The 24,078-nt window shown below is 39.5% G+C and overlaps 1 pseudogene; it reads left to right on the forward strand.

The window, feature by feature from the left end:
- Positions 1 to 13,586: 13,586 nt before the first annotated feature.
- On the forward strand, positions 13,587 to 23,773 carry LOC105082971 (uncharacterized; annotated as a pseudogene).
- Positions 23,774 to 24,078: the final 305 nt, after the last annotated feature.

Genomic DNA, 24,078 nt, shown 5'->3' on the forward strand with positions numbered 1-24,078 from the left:
AAACACTACCTTGCAATGGTCAGCTGTCACTCCTGTGAGTCGTGCCATGTCTGAAACCCATTCTCCTTGGAGAATCCCTCCCATTGCAGCAAAGCAGAACTTGTGCATCACTCTAGAGACTGAAAATTCCTGATACTCATTTGTACAAGTCTAACTTGTGTCTCAGTATAAGCCCATGACTTAGGCTCTATCAGTCTGATTCCTGCATCGTGGACTTTGAATTTAACGTGGTGAAGCTAAAACGCAAAGGTCCCACAGACAAGTCCCTGGCAGTGACAGTTGTGGTGAAAGGATTATCTGGGAGCAGCAGCAGCAACTGTGCTGATGGTGGGACAGTATCAAGCACCAGCCCCAGCAGCTGTGCAAACTGCCACGTCCACAGCACATCACGGAGGTGGCGGTTCTGCCCACAAGAGTTGAGCTCCATGAAGCAACTTGGAGCATGGCTTCTGGTTCTGATGCCTTTCAGCCCAAATCTCTTGCAATTGAGGCCACTCTTGAGATATTCACTAAGTATCTTCCTCACTGTCTTTAGAGATTTATTAAAGCAAGTTGTTGCAATTGATAAGGCACTGTAACCTTACCCTGTATCTCTTTCCATCATTAAAAAAGTAATTTTTTTAATTGGATATAAAACTTACACAAAAGTCACAACAGTAGTTCAATTCCTGAATCCCTGTTAGCCAGTTTCCCTATGTTGATACTATTCTACACTGCTTCATCCTTCTGTGTCTCTGTGTGTGTGTTTTTTCTAAACTGTTTCATAGTAAATTTTAGACATATCTCTCCCCTAAAATGTCATTGTGTATTTAATAAAAAGAAATTCTGTTACATAAGTATAGCACAATTTACATACAAAACCAGCAAAGTAATGTGAATACAATACTATTGTCTAATTTACAGACTTTAATCAGAATTTTCCAAGTGTCTCCATAATGTCCTTTATAGCAAAGGAAAATTCAGGATCATTCTGGAACTAATAAATTTAGTACATTTTAAATAAATTTATCTCTTGCCTTAATCAACCAGAATCCTCTTCTGCTGCTTGTGACAGATAACTCAAATTGATAGAAACAACTGGAACCAGGAATGAGGTTCTGCAAGTAACAGACTTTAAAATGTGCAATTGCCCATGTGAGAAAAGGTAGAGGCAGAGGGAAGAGAGAACCCCAGAGATGCTGGGCTGCCAAGCTGCTGAACTATTTATGCTGAACTCTTGAGACCATCCACACGCCAAAGGGAGCTGCTGTGTGAGTGGAAATCGCAGGAATCGCTCAGAAGGTTGCCAATGCCAGCAAGTTCCTTACAGTCATCAGTAGGACCCTGTCAGAAAGAGACACGAGGAAAGATGGCCCTTCTTTCTCTGGACATGGTCATATCTACATGGGGCTCTACCAGTCGTTCTGTGACCAGAGAGAGAGAAGTCTGAAAGGAAGGACAAATCTTGGAGGATGATGAGGCACAGACGCGCAAACAGTGGAGCCTTCAGCACAGGCTGAGTTTACCCTATCTCTGGACTCTCGGCTTTGTGAGATACATTTTCTTATTATTTAAGCCAGTTTCTATCACGGTTTTCTGTTACATGCAGCTGAAAACACCCTAAAGATAAACACACACAGTTAAATGACTCCAGCTCTGTGTTGACATTTTGTTTGATGGGTTAGCTGTTCTCATAAATATAAAACTAGAGGAGGTGTCATTATTCTCTACTATATCATAAAGCTAGTTTCCTAGATGCTTCCCACATGGTATCTCTCTCTACAGAGCATCAGAGAGTATGGAATAAAGTGTTTAAACCACCAACGATACGTAAAATATCACTAGTGAAAGTAAGGACACGAAGAAGTCTCTCAAAGCAAGCTTCTCGGTGTTCTTGTATAACATGGACAAAATAGCCCATCAACATTTATTAAAGACCTACTAGTACTAAGGAAGTTAAATAATGCTAAGGCAGCTCTTTATATGGATTAATTTATTAGTCTACACAATAGGCTATGCCACAGTTGTCCATCTCATGTTGTAGATGAGGAAACAGGATTAGAGAGATTAATTAGTTTCATCAAGGTCACGGAGATCTAAGAAGATCTAAAGGATGGACTGAAGATTCAAACCTAGGTAGCCCAGCTCCACACCTCGGGTCCTATCTTTCTAATAATTAGGCCAAAGTGATGACTCCCCTCGAGGGAAAATTAATTTAAGAGGTTAATCTGAACTGAAAACTGGGTATGTGAGTTAAGGGAGGTGAAAGTGTTACGTCAAAACCCGAGGTGAGACGCCCTCAGAGAGTAGGGCACGTTAGTTTGGAGGAAGGGAGTTGGCGGGGCTCCACCAGCACTGACTCCCTGCCCCACTCCAGGGCGGCCACCGCTACCCCACTGCCTTCACAGAGGAACGTGACTGCCACAGAGCGCCCACAAGGGGAACCGTAACCGTTTCAGAGGAATTGTTATGTTTAACAAAAACTTCTCAGAGAGCAGCTAGGGCTAACAGCCTCATTTTCTGCAAAATGAACCTGAGATACTTGTTCAATTATATCCCTGACCCAACTCTCTCTTGCTTCAGAGGATAAGACAGGCGTGTGAGCTGCCCGAAGGTGGAGTAATGCCTGCTAATTTTCACAAAGTTCATGCCCCTCTCTCGGCTCTGCAGGTGCCGCTATCCCACTTTATCTGCTCACCAGCAGCCAGATACACCACCAGATCTGGACCGTTCTTCACAGAGAAGCTCAGAGATATGTTTCTATCATTGATAAGCCCCCTCTTAAAACATCACTTGTCTGAGTTCTACACATCCTGACCCAAAAGGATGAGAATGTAGTAGTGGGGGCTGGAAGAGCAGGAAGCACAGAATTATACTTTGAGTGACTTGCTTCTAGCCTGTGGCACCAGTATACAGACATTCCCTTTCCAACATAGTTAGAAACAATTAACCAATCTCATCTTTCCAGGATTACTTGACAGTGACCTATTTGCATAATTAGCCAATCAGTATCTGGGAAAAAAATAGTAAAAGCTACCGTTTGTGACCTAATCACCTTTTGCCAGGCACTGAGCTTAGCGCGTTTTATTATTTTATTTTTTATTTGTATTATTTTATTATATTAATTCCCACAACAAGACTCTGGGTACTGTCATCCCCAGATAACGAATAAGGAAACCAAAGCTCTGAGAGGTTAAGTAACCTTCCCACCTTCCCACAGCTAGTAAGTGTCGAAGCACAGACCCAAGACCCTCCTGATTCACCAAGATGCCACTTCATCCACTTCTTAATGTAACTGACCAAAAGGGAATTAATAACACAATTACTATTCTGTAATTAGCCTCCTTTCCAGCAGGATTAAATGCTAGCGAGCTGAGAATGGTATTGTGGGTGTTTGGGAGAAACACAAAGCAGGAAGCCGGACTAGGGCACTCATCAACTTTCAGCACTTGGCTTTCTTCTCATGGAAATACCTCTGCTTGGTTTTCACAGGACTGTTCACTCCTGCCTCAACTTTGCTCCTCCTTAATTTCCATTTCTGGTTCCTCCTCCTCTCTAACCCTTAACTCTGTCGTCCACCCTCTTTTCTCTCCAAGTTCCTTTTCTAGGTGATCTCATCCTCCTCTTTGGCTTAAAATAACATTTCTGTACTGATGATTCATAAATCTCTATCTCCAGCTCCTAACACTCCCCTGGGCTCTAGATTTATATATCCAACTGCCTACTTGACATCGCCCTCTTAGCTGTCTAATAGATGTCTCAAATTTAAAATGTCCAAAATAAAATTCTTGATTTACCCCTAGCTGTCTTCCTTATCACAGTTAATGGCATCATGACCACCAAGTTTCTTGGGTCAAAAAACTTGAAACCAGCTTCATTTTCTTACTTGTCCTCACATCTTTAAAACAATCTATCTGCAAATCTTACCTCCAAAATATCTTCAAGATCCCCCCACTTAATACCATCTCCACTGCTTCAGCCCTAATCCAAGTGAACATCTCACACCCTGGCTGCAATGGACTGTTTCCACTCTTTTACTGCCAGAGTTCATTCTCCAAATAGCTAGCAGGAGTGATCTTCTTAAAAGCATAAAACAGATCAGAAAAGCCTCCAGTGGTTCCCCTGGATCTAGTGTAAACACCAATCCCATAACATGACCAACAAAGCCACAAGTGATGCATCCCTGGCCAGTCTCTCAGACATGACCACATACCTTTCTCCTCACCATTCTCCTCATTCCCAGGCCTTCTTTCTATCCTTATACCACACTGAGCTCATTCATGGCACTGGCCTTTTGAACCTGTTGTTCCTTCCACATAGAATATTCATTCATCAGACCGTCTGTGTTTACCCCTTTCCCATCATTTGAGTCTTGGCTCTTATGTCACCACCTTAGAATGACTTTCACTGGCCATTCTAGCTACAATACCTTCCTCCATTCCTTTTCCAAGTTACACTACATCCCATCACCCAGTTTCACTATCTAAAATGCACTTGCATTATGTAATGTATTACTTTGTGTTCACCATTTGTCTGCATCTACGCTCTAGAATGTAAGCTACAAGAAGAGAGCCCTGTCTCAAAGTGCCCCACTCAACAAAGAGCTGAGCTCTATTGCAACATAAGGGAGGTCAAGCTTCTATAGAGGCTGGATGTATTATTCCACAATGATACTCACTCATGATCAAGTAATCCATTAACACTTAGTAACTAAGAAAAACTCAGATTACAATAATGGTTTCTGGAATCTCTTGACTCTAAATAATATGTTGTGGTTAGAAAACACAGATTCTAGTCACATAAGTAGACTTTACATTTTAAATTAACAAATGAGCAATTTTGTTCATAATCCCTTATGAGTGTCAGTGTGTATTCCATTCAAACTGGGACAAAATCATTTGATGACAATAAAATTTCAGGGACCTACAAAACTGAGGACAAGATCTCTCTTACTCTGGTAAATACAAAATAAGTACTTAGAATTGGAGTAATCCTGGATCAGATACCTGAAGAATGTGGGTCAGTGCTCAGGTGGCAGGTAGCAAAGAATCTTCAGTTGCAGTTGGAAAGATAACAATCTATGCACAGATTATTTATTTTGTGAAAATGTCACCTGTGGTAATTTAAAAGGAAGGTAATATACTTCACAAACTTGCAGCTTTACAGATAACAACTTTTCTAGTCGGTGTTAACGGATGTTAGCAGCACTTAGAAAGGTGCTACAATAAAAACAATGAGCTAAGAACACACTTAACTGACTTGCAAGCAAGTGTGGAAGGTAACAGAGATGGTCCATAGAGTTTGGAGACTGTTAGGATTAGAAGAGGCAATTGTTTCTTATCAGCAGTTGGTGAAAGACTGAAAGATTAAAACACAGCCTGTGTCCAAGAGTGAATCAAGGGTATGGTTTTCACACCACTGTTAAATTTCTGAATGAAGTTTGGATGGCACTTAGTTGACCTTTCATTTGGATAAAACAGCCCAAACAAACAAACGAACAAAAAGACTTAAGTTGTGCCTCTTCCAATGCAGCTTGGTTGGTTTAAGATAACTGTAGCAAAGATGAAACAGAGAAAGGGATGTCAACAAAGAACTGTGTGTGTGGCTACTGGCACAATGAACTGACCAGAATCAACCATAAAAGCAGCTGATTAAATTTTTTAGAAAGTTGTACAGCCAAAGAAACAATGAGCCTTCTAAAAATGTTTGTGACAGTTTTTTTATAGTCTGAAGATGGAAACTTTAATAACAATTGGGCCTATGAGGGTCTATGAACATTTTCAGGCTAAGCCACTCATCCTTGAAGGAGGGCCCATTCTGCAGTGCACTTTTCAGATGGAGCAAAGGCAAATAATAAAGGGAAAGACTTCCAAAGGGGACTGTCCAAGGGCTACATGGAACAATGGAGTGGAGAGCCTTTCCCAGGAACCCAATCAGAATCTAACCAATACACTTTCCTTACCCCCGGGGATTGGAACCTGCAACTTCATAACTGATGTGAACCAGCAACTTCCTCTTTCCAAACGGGAACGCTATAGACACCTGGCCCCTGTTTTTACAGTTCTGTACTATGTGTAGGGGGAAGAAATAATCTATGTTTTTCAGTTGGTTTGAAGATCAAAAGAAGCCACATCTAGACCATCAAGTACCACCCAGAAATTACAGGCTTAGAGTTTGATCCCCTGATTGGATAGGACTTTGGGGTTGTCTCCCTAGGGGCAGACCGAGTGAGATGAATATTGATGACCATAAGCGTATCCTTAGTGCTGCTCACCAAATATTTCTAATTCTGTCATCCTCAATTACAAGGGAGGATTATAATTCCCTGCTCCCTTTTGGGTGGGTGGGACACGTGACTGACTAGATCTGGCCAATGAGTTGAGAGCAGATGAAGCGTCATCTTTTACTTCCACGTAACAGCATTTAATTTCTAGTGTGAAACTTTCCAGAGCTCTTTTCCATACAGCATGGTGATCAGCATTGATCGTGATGCTCGCTTCATTTTGGGAACCTGAGCAGCTACGATAAGCAGAGCTCCCCTGCTGATTCACAAAATCCAATTCGTTATATACTTATTGCTTTAAGCCACTAAAATTTTGGAGTTTTTCTCTGTTATTTAAGGCAATGCCTGAGCCTCTAGTAAACTCCCTTCTTTGACATCCTTCTAAAAAGTCTTATTTTATCTTTGTATAACAATGGATTAATACTCTTTACACTGTTTATGACCTACATATAAAACAGCCTCATGTGTTTTTCTGTATCATTTATATATACTTTTTGCAACATCATCACTTGTGGCTGTTTAAGAGTCCACAGTAGGGATGTTATGTTATTTTCACTCAATCCTATAGTGTTAAAACTAACTGAGCTGTTTTGAATTTTCAGTATGATAAACAACAATATATATTCTTATAACTGAAACTTAATAGCAAACTCATATGCTAATTCTTATAATTAAAATTTGTGCATCAAGGCATATGCAAAATTTAAAAGATTTTGGCATTTATAAATTTATTCACTTTTCCAAGTTGAATTTTAGGCATTAGGGATTGAGTAGTAATCAAGATACACAACACCTTCATGGAGCATACTACCAAAATGCTTATATAGAGAGTCTACCAATATCCTCTGATACACCACCCTACTGCCACAAAGCATGAGTGCCCACTTTTCCACACCCTCAGCCACACTGAGAATGAGCATGGAAACGTCTTCTTGCCATCCATAACATCGTCTATTCAGATACCCTGTCCATATTTGAAGATGAGGAGAATGATAGTAACTCCACATCACAGTCTAGACAAAATTTGCTTATTTTCAGAAGAGTGTGCAGAAGCTAAAATGAATAGTCAATCTTCTCTATCAAATTGGGAAAGGGGGCAAATCCCACATGTTCATGATGCTTTGTTTAATCCACTTTATAGCACTTCTATTGTACAAGTCAATCTATTCATGTCTGCGTCCCTCATTAGATTATCAAGTCCTTGAAAAGGAACAAGAATGTTTAAGGAAGTATTAAGGTAGCCAATTTCTCACGCCGGCCTTAGGAGATAAAGGGTAAAATCACATCCCTGCTTATCGTCTCCAACTTCATTTTCTCAGTAACAACAGGGAGTGAAAGTGCATGTTTTCCCTCTGTTCATATCTCAAAGGCAAGTTATTTATGCAAATAAAGGCAGCAACTGTTGTGCCATTGAAAGAGCCTGGTCACAACGACTGGACATCTTTTGCAGACTCATAAAAATAGAGTTGGATAAATAGCTAAAGCTTGGTATTATTTAGAGAGAGATAAATTTTCTACTTACATTATAAGAAACGAGAAAGAAAAAGAAGTGAAGAGCTATAGATTATTTTTCCATACCAATTCCACATACATACTCAGCAGCAATATTCAGTGATGATATAGAACAGAATCTGATATGCAAAATCCATGGAAGTTAAAATCCAAAGCAAAAACTCCAGCCCTGAAAATTCCCTGGCAAATTAGTATGATGAAGATTTAGGTGTGATTATTTTTTAAGCCTCTCAAGGGAGATTTTGGGGAAGAGCTTAAAAGGAATATGATCCCGATACTTTTTAAGAAAAAAATATTATTTTTCAATAAGATATGAAATATTTACTATCTGCCAGTGATGGTCTTTTGAGTGATTTATAAGTATTACTGTGACAGTGTAGTGTTTAAGGATGCATTTCATCCTGCATAAACCATAATTTGAGCAGTACATCAAAACCTTAAAAAAAAAATCCAAACCCCAGTGGAGTAGAAATTGGCTATTCCTGAAAATAAAAGTGTGCATTTCCTTAATGTTATTAGTTTTCCATGGGCTTTTTCAAACATTCTCATTTAGATTTTCCCACCAAACTGCTAAATTTTGATCAAACATCAGGAAGTGGTGTGCAATATAAAGATATGAAAAAGGAAACATGATACACTTACTGCCATATTTATTTAATTTGCCAGAATGATTTTCCTTCCTTGTGGGTTTTTTCTTGCTGGGTCCTTAAGGAATACTTTGTCCTTCTCTAGAGTGGGAGTGCAGTGTATAAATCTTCCTAAAACCCGGCCTACACTTTAGCCTCTTACTAATACAAAAACATTCCTCCAGCAGGCATTCAACCCTCCTACATCGATGCTCTCACCTCACTGACCCAACCTCATCCTACCAGCTGCTCCATGGTGGCCTCTGCTCCATTTAAGGCCACCTCCACCACTTCTGCTGACTCTTATCTAACCTGTCTCTCCCTTCTCTTCTGCTCAGCTCCTCTCCCCTTGCATTTGTTTCTTTTGTCACACCTAGAATGTCTTCTCTCCACCATTTATGATTCCAAGCTCTGCATTTCCTTTAAGTCCAGCTCCACACTCACCTCCTTCCTATTACCTTGTTCATTGATGGATATTCTTCAAAGCCCTATAGATCAGGCACATCCAGTGACCCCACCTTTACTTGCATGATGACCTGGAATTATTTGTTCTCTAACTTTTTATGTAGATACGTATGTCTGATTTACACAACTGGTATCAATAGAAAAATCATTACACTAGGTACTAGGGTCTGTGGTCCACCACATAATTCTTTGAATATTACATTACACAATTCATCTAATGATTGTTTCTTTATCTCAAAAACAGTGTTGAATTACAATAACATCATCTTCATATTGAGAATTCTATGAATCCTCTTAGATTCGTAGAATTGCCTTTTATTTCCCTTGTATCCCCCATAACACCTACTACAGACCTGAACAAATAGTACTTTAATAAGCATAACTTAATAAATTTAATAAGCAGTTGTTGGTAGATTGACAGTTGAGTGGGTGGGTGGGATGGACCAGTTCAGCTCTATGATCTTACCAACATTACAATCCCTTAGTTCTCTGAACCAGCTAAAGTAAAAGTTATCAAATATTTAATATTCTCTTTCTATACTGATCACATATGTTACTAATGAATATTACTCTCATTCTTCTCTTGTTTGCTTCCCAAATATGCTCTAATAAAAGAAAATTCTCTGCTTCCCTTCCCAAGAGCCCTGTGGAATCTACCTAATCCAATGAATATATCAAGCTGCTTTTACAACTTTAATTACTAAAAAAGAAAAGATCCAATTCAACACTGAGAAATGTTATGATTTTTTTTTAATGACTGTTTCTTATGAGATGAGATGATGTTGCATAACCAAGACCTGAAATTTGATTCTCATCTATGGTAACTCCGGATGTTACAATTTTGTAAAATCATTTTCATCAACAATTTGACAGAGAAAAAGCAAAAGAAAATGATTTGGTGCCTTCTAACAGCTGCAGATTTGTGAGCAGAGAGTAAATGACAGGAGTATATTTGGATCAAAGTGTGAAGATGTACTTAATTCTCTTCCAACACTCATTCTCAGCCTTATTTTTAAGATATAAGAATTAATTCCCATGTACACAAACCAATTCAGATTTCCATGTGATTTACTGCTTTAAATTTCCAGGCAAAAAACTGCCTGTAGAAAGCTTGTCTGGTATGAAATCTATAGGGAAGTTACATCCAGGAATATCCTTTCTGGTAGATCAGGGACTCTTGCAAAAAGACTGAAATACTGCAGTCCCGGGAGTCTCTTTTTTGCTGGTCTTTAGCCTCCACCATCACTCCACCTTCTGGTTTTCAGATTCCCTTCTACAGTTCAGTAGAGCACACAGCTCCTTATCAGGGTGACTGGTCACATAGGACAATAAAGGCTGCTATGACCTAAACCCTTTCAAATATCCAGTCTATGAGACAATTCTCTTTCTCACTTAGACAACACACCATCCTGTTTTAGGCATAATTAAAATATCTCTGTCTATTCCAAAATCAAGATATTTCATGATGGTGGCAGTGGGGACCATGTATTCTGGGTTTTTACAGGGTGTTTCAATTTTAAATGTTGTATGACTTTTATCCAGTTATATAATGACTTATCCAGGAGTTCAATTCAATTTTTAGTTCTAGTCATATGGTCACCACGGCTGTGGATCATAAACTAATTTTAGAGATGATCCTGCCAATATAATTTTCAAACATGTAGTCATTTAACAAACATCTACTGGATAGACATTTATTCACTCAGTAGACATTTAATGAGTGCCAGGTACTACACAATGATTTGAAGATACAAATGATGATTAAATTACAACATCAGCCTTCTAGGATAAAGGTCAGCAAACTTTTCCTGAAAAGGGCCAAGAGTAAATATTTTAGGCTTATGGGACATACAGTTTCTATCATAACTGCTCAACTCTGCTGCTGTAGTGGGAAAGAGCCATTGACAATATGTAAGTGAATGAGCATGGCTGTATTCCAATAAAACTTAATTTACAAAAACAGATAGCAAACCAGATTTGGCCCACCATAGTTGCTGACCCTTGCTCTAGCTGTTTAGAGTCTAGACCAGTATCATCCAATAGGAATAAGGTGGAAGGCACAAATGGGAGCCATATATATAATTCTAAATTTTCTAGTAGGCAAATTTTAAAAAGTAAAAAGCAACAGGTGAATTTCATTTTAATAATATATTTATTTGACTTGTTATATCCAAAATATTACCACTTCAACATGCAAGCAGCATTAAAAATTATTAATTAAATTTTTTCACTTTTGTACCATATCTTTGAAATATGGTATTTTATACATAAAGTATATCTCAATTCGTCCTAGCTACATTTCAAATGTTTATTACCATGGTAATTAGCAACCACAATATTGGACAGCCAGGTCTAGACAGATGAATAAATAGGTAATTGACAGGGCTAAGCACGACGTAGTTAGAATGAACATGAAGAAGGAAAAGCCAACCTATTCTCCATCCCTGGTAGCCAGGGAGAATTTCTCAAAGAGAGGCATTCTGGGGGATGAACAGGAGTTCCTTAGTTGAGGATGGGGAGAAAGGAGGGACGGATGATTCTGGACAAAGGAAAGATACGCGTAAAAACCTGGAGATGGGGAAACATGCAGCTTCCTAAAAGACTGTTAAGTTAGCTCAGTATGCACAGAGCAGGGATAGCAGGGTGATGATCCTCAGCTAAGGCAGTGGGAGTGAAGTGCAATCACTCAGTTGCAAGAGATATTAATGAGACAATTGATGGAGATTGACTGGACGAAGGGGATGAGGAAGAAGGAAGAGGAAAGGATGACGTTAAGGGTTTTGGCTTACACAAAACGCAAATTCAGAGCCATCGTTTGTCAAGATGGGATGCTCAGAAGCAGGGGCAGATCTGGGGAAAGATGAAGAGTTTAGCCTTAGACACCCTAGCTTTGAGGCCTCAGGGAGACGTACACAAAGATAATGGAAGACACACAAGCAGCACCTGTGCACAGAATATGCCTTCACACCCGGGAAAGCCCTTTATGTCAGCAGTTGCCCTCATTCTATGATCAGAAGTCTCTCTCTTCCCTCCCTCCAACCAAGATTTTTCTCTCGTGATTCTGCCACCATATGAAGGTCTGAAATCCTAATTCTGTCTGCCAAGAATGATTCTCTCTCCTCTCTTTACCTAAGTAGCTCCTGTTCATTTTCAGGTCTCAATTCAAATGTCACTTCTCAGAGAGGCTTCTCTGATCCCTGCAGAAGAGATCGGATCCCCTGAAATATATATACTCTATATATCTTTTTTCTCAGTGACAATTTCCACACTTGTAATTTCACATCTATTTGTGTAATTAGTGGATTAATGACCTTCTGCCTTGAAGGTAAAGATTATTCACCACAATGCCTGGTGCAAAATCAGTGCTGGATAAATATTTATGGGATAAATAAATACGCTGAATAAGAAAAGGGCAGATGAGAACATGCAGAGCCAAAATCTCCCTATCTTTCAAGTCTTGGCTTGTATTTTAAGCTTTTATCATACTAACAATTCCTCCTACATAGAAATTTTCTCTCCTTCCTCCGACTTCCTCAAATATCACGTTTAGCCCTCTTGCAGCATTTATTAAGTAGCAGTATTCATAGTGATTAAAGGTACAACGCCTGGAACCAGAAAGCTGTTGTTTAAATACCATCTCAGGCATTTACAAGCTGCAGCACCTTGGGAAAATTACTTAAGGTCCCTGACTTCTGTTTTTCACCTAAAAAAATGAAGAAAACTATACTATCAGTTTTTTAAGGGCTATTGTAGGACTAATAAATTAATACATGATAAACTCTCAGTTGACTACCCAACACATACTAAGCATTCAAAAATAATCTATTATATTTATCACTCTCTACTTTCATGATGATAGTTTCAAAAACTGCTACATTTATTGAACACATAATATATTCTGAACATGGTAGAAAGCATTTCATATGGGTTTTTACCATGAAGCCATAATTGATCTTATGGGGCACTATTTCACCTATCTATCATTATGAAGCTGAGGCTCAAAGGGGTTACATAAACTGGCCAAGGTCATGTAACTAGTAATTAGATTTCCTGTCATTTGAGCCCAGCTGATAATGCAGCAGCCCCGCTCACTGTCCTCATGAATGTACACATCCTATGTCTTATGCTAGGTTATAAATTCCACTGCAGGCAAGGATTTGATCTGATTTATCTTTGTATCCCCCAAGCATCCAGCTTAATGCCTTATACGCCAACGATCGGTAAATATTTATTAAATGATTGAACACAGAGTGAAGGGACCCCAAAGTCAAATTTTATCAATGTCATCATTTTGTCCTAGCACTGGCTCTGCAGAAGTTGCTCACATGCATTTTGAACAGAAGAATCCTTTCCATGTCTAAGCAGCACCTACACTAACACATACATTAAAGAGAGCAGTGTTGCCCTAACAGAAAGGTCATGTAAATAGGTCCTTTGTACAGCCAGGTCTAACTGCCTGTTGGCTTGATTCATCAAACATGTAGTAACAAAAAAAAAGTTTGCTTTATAGCACATTAGCCACATGGCAACACATTTCATTAGTGCCCTCTATACACATTTGAAATTTCAAAAAGCATTAATATGTTTTGTATGATTTTGTCTGTATTAGACAGGCTGCCTTTGACAAGGGCTGGGGAATGGTGAGAGCAGTAGGGACAAAGATACAATCTTCCTCAGAAAACAGCAAGAACAACAATTATACAAAATAATGCATGGAGAATATGAGGGGCTGCAGACCCGAAAGAGGAGCAAGTAGCCAGCTCTGGAGAGGAAACGACTTGTATGGGAAAGAGTCTCAGAGTTCACAGGATCTCAAAAATGCTACAGCAGCAGTTCTCAAAGTCTGGTCCGTGGACCATCAGCACTGGCATCACCTGGGAACACCACAGTACTGCAAGTTCTCAGGCCCCGGCCCGGCCTTCATTGTAAGAAACTCTGATGCCAGGCTCAACAATCTGTGCTCTAACAAGCCCTCACAGTGATTCTGATGAATACTCAGATTTGAGAACCACTGATACAGGGCACAGATATTCACACACTTCTTTTACAGATAAGAATTCTGAAGCACATAATTTTTCCAAGATTACATAGCTAGTTGGTAAAGACCAGAATATCTATATCCTGGTTCACAGGAAGGAGGACTGGGAGATGTGAAGGCAGATGCAAAGGGACTTCATGTCCTTGGAGCCTACATTCCATTTATATTTGAAGACTGTGAAACTGCTTAGCAGGTGTTTCTGGATGAAGACCAGAGACAGGTTCTGACAACCACTGGACTAACATCTAGAAGAGCTGGAGTAAACAAAGTCAGTGTTCTTCTAACATGACAAGATGTAATGTTCATCTTCCAGAGGATAATAGGGTATGCAGTAATTGCCAAAACTGTTTGACCACAACCTCTGCACTGGGTTATTTTTTTTAAGTGTAAAATACTGATCTAAATTATGTCAAAATGGTAAACAATTTTTGATATATGATTGATTCGTTTTTAATGCCAATCAAATAAGTTAGGCTCAGAGATGCTTAACTTGTAGTCCATAGATTCCTAAATGGTCCCTGGTTCCCAGAGATCTATTAATACCCTGAAATTACAGGCAACATTTTATGAGCATGTGCAAATGTGGTATTTTTCTAGAGGGTTTCCAGGGATTGTTACTAAATTCCCTAAAGGATCGATGGCTTATTCAATCACTAGACATGTTAGCTTCATGAAGACACAGCCAATGAAATCTGGGCATTTCCTTTAGCTTAGATTCTCTATTTCTTACTTATGCTACTACAAAATTCTCCTGAGTGCCAATTCTACTTTCCTTCTAGTTTTTTCTGGTCCACATTCCAATTTTCTTAAATTTCAAACCTATTAACATTCTTTTTTTTTTTAATTGAAGCATGGTCAGCTTACAATGATGTGTTAATTTCTGGTGTATAGCATAGTGATTCAGTTATATATACATACATATTCCTTTTCATATTCTTTTTCATTAGAAACTATTTCAAAGTATTGAACAGAGTTCCCTGTGGTATACAGTAGGTCCTTGCTGTTTATCTATTTTATATATAATAGTTAGTACTTGCAAATCCCAAACTCCCAATTTATGCCTCTACTCCCTCTTTTCCCCCCTGGTGACATAGGTTTGTTTTCTATGTCTATGAGTCTGTTTCTGTTTTATAAATAAGTTCACTTGTGTCATTATTTTAGATTCCACATGTAAGTGATATCATATGATATTTGTCTCTCTTTCTGGCTTACTTCATTTAGTATGACAATCTCCAGATCTATACATGTTGCTGCAGATGGTATTCTTTTATACCTTTTTATAGCTGAGTAGTATTCCACTGTGTATATTTATAAATACCACAACTTCTTTATTCATTCATCTGTTGATGGACATTTAGGATGCTTTCTTATGTTGGCCATTGTAAATAGTGTTGCTATGAATACTGGGGTATGTGCATCTTTTCAAATTAGAGTTTCTTCCAGATATATGCACAGGAGTGGGATTGCTAGATGATACGGTAAGTCTATTTTTAGTTTTTTAAGGACATCTCCATACTATTTTCCATAATGGCTGCAACAATTTACATTCCACCAAGAGTGTAGGAGGGTTCCTTTTTCTGCACACCCTTTCCAGCATTTATCATTTATGGACTTTTTAATGATGGCCATTCTGACTGATGTGAGATGATACCTCATTGTAGTTTTGATTTGCATTTCTCTGATAATTAGAAATATTGAGCTTTTTTTGCATGTGCCTCTTGGCCATTTGCATTTAACATTCACTCTTAAAAACCACTGCCTACCAATTCAAGTACAAATGCTTCAGATCTCCACAATAAGGCTCTTCTTTCCTGTCTCATCTTTCACTCTTTCATGTATCCCACAATCAGACAACTTGTTTTCCCCAGACACACACACCTTGACCACCTCTGTATTTGGAACTACCAACCTCTATTTCCTTCTCAGATATTTTTTACAACCTCTCTAAAGCCTTCTCTTTCACAAAGTCTTCTCGATCCCCTAAACATTCACTATTTTCTCCTCCAAGGCAAATATATGTCAATATGTTATGGTATTAATCATACCTGGAATACACAGAAACACTATTGGTGTATTCATCACCCCTCCTGTGCTTGAGCACAGTAACCATTTCTACTCTTGTCTTTAATTTGTCACTGGATCTTTTAGCTGGGTCACCACACTGAGGACTGTCACCAGGAAAGCAATACTGACCTGTCATATGTTTCATTCTGAAATGATCAGACTTTGTCAAGGAAAAAAAAAGTTCCTTTCAGTTCAGAAACAAAGTCTTCTCTATTTAGAAACCAAAAGACCTTCAGATGTTTTGTATGATTTTGTTTGCATTAGAAGAGGCTGCCTTTAACAAGGGCTGGGGAATGGCAAAAGCAATAGGAAAGATATGGATTCAGAAGCATCCACCTATCCAACAGGTACAAGTAGAAGCTTCTGTGCAAGCTTATTTCTGAGATGAAAGAATACAATTAAGGAAGATCAATAAAACAATAAAGATTTTCTCTTTGTTCATCTTTTTTCTGACGTTGAAGAATTTTCATATATATTTTCAGAAGTCATGAATCAAAAGTAATCATTTTTGGTTTTAATACATTAATCGACCTCCAGTATTCATCATTCCCTATTCCCATTTTCTTTTCTCCTTCAGTAGAAATGCCTTTATTTAAAATAAAGGAAAAGGATAAAACAAGACTTGGGGGTAGAGAACAGGAGGCCAAAAAGACTTAATTACTTTGGCAGAAAATTCAAAAATACAACATTCCAGCCAAAATTGGAATTTCCCAGGAAGAAGCACAGAGGATTAGAATCCTATTTATAGACTTAATGGCAGGGCCAAGACTGAAAAAAGAAAGACACTTGCCCCTCCACATACACAAACCTCAACCCAGGACTCTAAGCAGGCTGCTTCAGCCAGAGACATATGGTCCAAATCACAGTAGAGTCTGGGTGGGAACAGAGTGGTGGGCAGCCATCAACAAGGAACAGAAGGACAGCACAGAAGGAGCTCAGAGTCAGCTCTGCCTGCACGTTAGGGGTGTGGAGAGTCCCAACTGGGAGGCTAAAATCCTTTTGTGGTCTACGAGTCCCTATTATTCATTTCAATCAGAAAAGAGGATTTTAAATAAATCCATTGGCTCTGGGTCTATTGACACAACCAAAATGTTTTCTGAAATAGAACTAAGCACAGAACTTTAAGTTTCCACATTGAAAAAAATCTACCATATCTATTAATTCATATATTTATGAAAGATAATCAGGGTTTACTATTTCTCCTTCTTGTCCCTCCCTTCTCTCATTGACTAGTGATGGACACAAATTGGCAAAGACGGACTGACAAATGCAAACAGAATGATGGCTAAGTCAATACAGGGGTTTAGCCACCACCCCTCCAGATATTTATGCTTAAGCATATATATATATATATTTTTCCAGCAAACTCAGCTTATGTATAAGTGAAAATAGCAATCTACCAAGGATAACCTACCTGGTCCCTACTCCCAATATTTTCTGTCTGACTTTGGGCAAGTCTTTCCTCTACCTGCCTGTCTTGGTTACTATCTCTATAAAGTGGGAACATCTTGTTTTTCTCATTACGTCTAGTGTCTGCTCAAAGTCATGTGATGCTGTAATTCAATAAATGTTAAATGATGCTAACAATTTGCATCATATCCTTCAAAAGCACCTTGAGTGCTTAGGATAAATCCAATAAGTAAACTAAAATAAGTTCGATTCCTAGAACTGCTTAATGGAAGAGTAACTGAGATGCCACCAAGTTAATTACTACCAATTGGTGGGTGCAAGAGATGATTCACTTTTTGCAAATTCAATTTGAGGGATTGATTTTATAGCTTCACAGGTCTCTTACACTGTTGAAATCCCACAAAATAAATGGATAATCAATAAAAGAAAAATCTGCTGTTGCTTAAGCCTGAGTTACTGTTCCCTCCCCATCTTCTTTTTTTCCAAAATCAATGTTGCCAACATGATAAACACCCCTCAGATTCTGTTCTGATTAAAAATCTAAACGCAGTTTTCCTTTTATAATACATATATGTGTGGGGAGTGATATTCACTGTCACAGCCTTTTATTGTGCTGTGCACTATCCCAGAACACAGGAGAACTCACAGTTATTAAAACAGAAGACCTATATGAAATATATACTTATTTTCATCTGAGTTATCTATTTAACAAGCCATTTGATCTACAAGATCCTTCCATTACTGGGCCTAAAATTTGGCTAAGTTGCCACCTTAGAAACCACTGCAAAAGTTGTGATACTGCAAAAATAATATTATAATTTTATTTCATAATAATATAGAAAAAATGTTCTGCACCATACAATGCCAGGTTCAACAATACAGAGTAATGCCTCATATCCCAGGATGGTTGGGTAATGAGGTAGTACACTGTGACCTGTCCTGAGAACTCAGGCTTATTCCCTTTGCATGCCAAAAGTCTGCAATGTAGTGTAATTTTGATGGAAAGATTTCCCAAAAGCATTACACAATTTCCAGCTTAATCAAATATATACAAAAGCTATTAACATACTACTAATGATGAAGTCAGCACATGGCTATCAGCCATCGCACTGGGCAACACCATGGTCAGAGGGAAGCCTGGGAGGGGAAGGCTTGCTTGCTCCTTTGCTAAATGTTCTCAGCTGATTCTGTTTTTCAAAGTCATGTATGTGAAAGGGTTTTTATTTCCCTTCTCACTGTTAGTTGCTGTTTTATCATTTCCAATGCTCCTGCACCAAGCAATCTTCATTCCTTTAAGTTCCTGTTTTTAATTTGTAGAAAGCTTTATAACAAAGCTCTGTGAGGAGTCATTTCAATTTTTGCATATAAGCTAAAGGGGGCACAATTAGGAATCGGTAAGAATGGATGAGGATCCCTGGGCGGTCAGGTAGGAGATGCTCCAGCCGCCTACTGCTTTACCAGGACCCAAAAAGTGAGATTACTGAGAATGGCCCCCAAGAGCAAGTGCCCTGATTCTGCCTTGTATTTTTATCTCATTATTTCACCCCAATGGTGTCTCTCTAACTAGAATATAAAGTCCATAAGGGCAGGAAACATATTTCATTGTTCATCTGATTTGCCACACTACTTACAACAGTGCTGAGTAAATAAAAAGTTCTTCTGTCATTTGTGTGTGCCTACCCCAGAAACCTGGAAAAATCACCTTTAAATGTTAATACAATATGCTACTTAAAACTTCTGTCAGTTAGCATTATTTGTGCCAAATTTTCCTGTCAACAGAGTTGGCTGACTTGCCCCAGGCAGTGCTGTAAATAAATATAAAGATTTCTTATTTAATTTGCGGCACTGTAATTAGAAACCAACCTCTATCTTAGTTACTCTTTTCCTGATTCACATTTTTTCCACAGAGAATTTTTTTCTGCCTGTGTAATCTGTAAGCAAAATTTCCAGTTCTGCACAGAAGCCCAGATGTAGCCTTTATTTTCACACTTGCATGTCCAGGACCTCATTCATATTTCTTAAGCTGTGCCTACATCAAGCTTTCTTTGGTCTGTCAAAGGATCTCTTTCCTTTGATCACAGCAGTCAAAAGAATTCTGAATGGAGACTGGTCCTCAGGAATGAAATGCAAGGGCATCTGATATTAATCTAACTGTCTCTGGCTCATTTAGATATTTATTCTGAAATTTTCACTTAATGTCCTATGTTATCTCAATGCTTTTCACCCTGCAAAAACCACTTCAGGAAACTATCTTTTCCTGGGACATTAATTTTCTCATCATCAGGTTCTTGATTTACCCAGGATGTAAAACTCTATGCTCTCTTGGTCATACTGCAAACATTTCTTACCTCTGTCTGTAATGTTTTGGTTGCTTCTGGAAACATTCTCTAAACCTGTAATGTGTCGAAGCCATTTTCCCCCCTGGAAAGTGGGGTCATCGATTTAGATAAAAGGTACCAGCACCAAGCATTGGTTATCATTTTGCACCTGCAGAGGGGCCTGTAGAGTGACACAGCCTTAGGTATGCTACCGGACACCAAATCCTCTTGGGGACAGTAAGGTCTGCTCAGATTCTAATCCTACTGCAAGAATTCACTGAATATCTCCTTTAACATGCCCTTCTTTTCTCAAGCTAACTTTTAAAAACATCATCTCATTTAGCTGTGAGAAAGCAGGTGCAAAAGCCAGTTTTGTGCTCATTGCAAACATTCATTTTCTTCCGGACACTCTTGAACATCCAGAATGACTGCAGCCTCTCCTGATCCTTAAGCCATACTCTCTGTAAGCAGAACGTAGGACTGACACATATAGTCTCGTGGCTGGCTGGATATATTTTACAGTAAAATATATGCAGTGAAGAGTGAATAAAATATATGTATATCTTAGAGAGAAATAATAAAATGCTCATGTACTCACCAAAGATTCTAGATATCCAGTGTTAGAACCCCTTTACTACTCTGTGAACCCATCCTCAATCATATTTCCCTTCCTCCCCTCCGGAGGGAACCACCATTTTGGGTGGCCTCACAGACATCTATAGAACACTCCACACAACAGCAAAATACATTCTTATCAACTGCCCATGGAACATTCTCCAGGACAGACCCTATGTCAGGCCATAAAGCAAGTCTCAGTAAGTTTAAAAGGACTGAAATCATACAAATTATGCTCTTAGACCACAATGGAACAAAACTAAAATAGCAGACATAAATTGGGAAATTTCCAAATTTGTGGAAATTAAACAACATGATACTAAATAGCCAAAGGTTCAAACTAAAAAATCACAAGGGAAATTAGAAAATACATACAGATTAATAAAAGTGAAAACAAAACATACTAAAATTTATGGTATGCAGCTAAAGCAGTGCTTAAAGTGAAATTTATAACTATAAATACTTATATTTAAAAAGAAGAACGACCTCAAATTAGTAAGTTAATCTTCCACCTTAAACATCTAAAACAATAAAGCCAACTAACCCAGAGTTAGCAGAAGGGAAATAATAATAATAATAAAGAACAGAGTGGAAATAAATGAAATCAAGAATTTTTAAAAAATCAGTAAAACAAAAGTTGTATCTTTGAAAAGATAAAGTGAACATTTTGGCTAGACTCACTAAAGAAAAAAGAGCAGATTAAAACTACTAAAATCCAGGAAGAAAGACAGGACATCACTACTAACCTTACAAAATTAAAAGGATTGTAAGGAAATTCTGTGAATAATTGTGCTAACAAATTAGATAGCTTAGATAAAACAAAGTCCTAGAAAGACACAAACTAACAAAATTGACTCAAAAGAAAAAGAAAGTCTAACGGAGCTAAAAGAAGTAAAAAGACTGAATTAATAAAAAAAAAAAAAAAATTACCCACCAACAAATGCCCAGGGCCAGTCTGGTATATACTACCGAATGTTCACAGAGAATTAGTAACAATCCCTCACAAACTTTTCCAAAAAATAGGAGGAAGGAACATTTCACAACTCATTACCTGAGGCCAGTATCACCCTGATGCCAAAACCAGAAAAAGAAATCACTAAAAAAGAAAATCATAGATCAATATACCCTACGAATATAGATGCAAAACTCACTAACAAAATAGAGGCAAAGTGAATCCAGCAACGTATAAAAAGGATTATACACTACAACCGAGTGGGATTTATACCAGAAATGCAAGGTTGATTCAACATATATAAAATCAGTCAATGTAATACACCAAATTAGATTTTAAAAATCATCTCCATACACTTAAAAAGCATTTGACAAAATCTAGCATTATTATCATCTAGGATAAAGACACTCAATAGCAGCAGAAGGGAATTTCCTCAACATGATAAAGGGCATCTATGAAAACCCCACAGCTAACATCATATTTAACAGTGAAAGACTGGGTGCTTTCCCTCTAAGATCAGGAACAAGACAAGGAAGCCCATTCAACATAACAGGAGACGTTCTAGCCAGGGAAGTTAGGCAAGAAAAATTTTTAAAGGCTTGCATATTGAAAAGAAAGAACTAAAACTATCTCTACCTACAAATGACATCATCCTTACATGCAGGAAATCCTAAGGAATTCATTATAAAACTGTTAAAATGAATAAAACTAATTCAGCAAGATTGCAGGATACAGGATCAATATACAAAAATCAACCACTATATTTCTTTATACTAGCAATAAACAAGCCAAAAAATGGAATTAACAATGCAATTTCATGTATAATAGCATCAAAAGAATAAAATTCTTAGAAGTAAATTTAGTAAAATAAGTACAAGACTTGTACACTAAAAACTACAAAACATCATTGAAAGAATTTAAAGACCTAAATAAATGGAGACACCTGTGTTCACGAAAGACTTAGTATTTTAAGACGGCAATTCTGCTCAAATTATCCACAAATTCAATGGACCCTCTATCAAAATCCCAGCTAAAATTAACAAACTTACCCTAATATTCACATGGATATGAAAATGACTCAGCAAAGGCAAAACAATATCCAAAAAGAACAAAGTTAAAAGACTGTCACTTTCCAATCTCAAAACATAATAGTACAAAAGATTTTGTGGTGCTGGCATAAGGATTGACAAATTGATCAGTGGAACAGAATTGACAAATAGACCCATTTATGGTCAATTTATTTTCAACAAAGGTGCCAAGACAATTCAATGGGGGGAAAACAGCCTTTTCAACAAATGATGCTAAGACAATTGCAGTTCCATATGCAAAAGAATGAAGCTGGACTATGTTATGCCACATACAAAAATTAATTAAAAAAAAAAAGAATGAAGTACCTAAAACTCGGAAAAAAGCAGGTATAAGTCTCTGAGATTTAGATTAGGCAACGGTTTTTAGTTATGACACCAAAAGCACAAGCGACAAAATAACAGTTACATAAATTGGGCCTTGGAGAGAGTGAGGGCTGGGTGTACCTTCCAGTTGAGGCGCTGCCCACCACCCCATTTTGGTGGTTCCAACAGGAGTCAGAGGGCCTGGGCATTCCCTCTGGGTGGTCCCTCCTGCTCCTGCGGCAGGGCCCCTCCGGCTTCCCTGCCGTTCCGCGCCCCCAGGGTGGCTGCGGCCTTGGACTAGCGCTCCAGACGGGGCAGGGGACCGCTACTACAGGTTCACCGAGACCCTGGCCATCTCACAGCGCTTCAAGCAGAATCCCAACGAGCCCACGACCACCTGGGTCCTCCAGGGGTGTGACCAGAGGGGCCAGAGCCTGTCCCTGAATTCCAGGGAACTGGCGCTGCTGGACGACCTAACCAGCGACGCCATCTTCAACTCCTGAGCAAATTTCTGAGGAGCGGTTGCAAGACGCTGCTTACCTGGCGGCTGCTGGCCTGACGCAGGGGCTGGGGGTCCTTCTTGCATTTCGGGGCCACCAAGCCGCCCTTACGCCTCCAGACCGCGGTGGAGGAGGGCATCCAGCTGGTGCGCGAGCTGGGCGCGCTCACCTGGACCAACAGGCGTGGCCCTCGCCCGCCTCGTGGCCGTCGCCCCTCGTGGCAGAGCGAGACGTTGGACGTGCCTTCGCTCAGGGCGCGCAGCTGCCCCTGCTCATGGCCACGCCCCCCGAGCTGCGGCTCTCAGCCTGCGGGTCAGGGACCCGACTGTGCAGGAGACGGTGGACATCCAGACCATAGCCGACGTCCGCCTGCTCTGGCGCCAGAGCCTGCCAGGCCTCCAGGCTCACGCTGAGGCCCACCCCGATGTGCAGGGACCTCCGGGACAGGTTCCCGAGCCTTGGCGTGCCCGAGGGCAGGGTGGCCAAGCAGCCCACCAGGAGCCTCCTGGGGCTGTGCATCAGTGAGGCCAAACTGAAGCCGCAGCCACACAGCCTAGGGGCTGGGGGAGGAGCAGGCCCCGCAACCCACTACTCCAGACAGGCCCAAGCTGCGTGACTAGCCCTCCCCGCCAGGCCTTCCCATTGGCACTGGATGGAGGTCAGGGGACAATAAATTATAGGGGAAACCACAGGGCAGGGGGCTGGCGACATCTTAAGGGATGCGTCCTCTTCCTGGGTCCACAGCTAAACCACGTTTTACAATCTCCTTGCACCTAGATGGGAATATGGGATTAGCGCTGGTCAAAGGAAAGCAAGTGAAAGTGATTATGCTGTTTTCTGACCTGACCCCTGAACACGTCCTACGTGATCTCTACGCACTCGTTCTCTTCGCTCACCAGCCAGCTCAGGGTGACAGGGTGTCCGG

This window comes from Camelus bactrianus, chromosome 25 (genome assembly GCF_048773025.1).
Source record: "Camelus bactrianus isolate YW-2024 breed Bactrian camel chromosome 25, ASM4877302v1, whole genome shotgun sequence".
Classification (NCBI taxonomy): Eukaryota; Metazoa; Chordata; class Mammalia; order Artiodactyla; family Camelidae; genus Camelus; species Camelus bactrianus.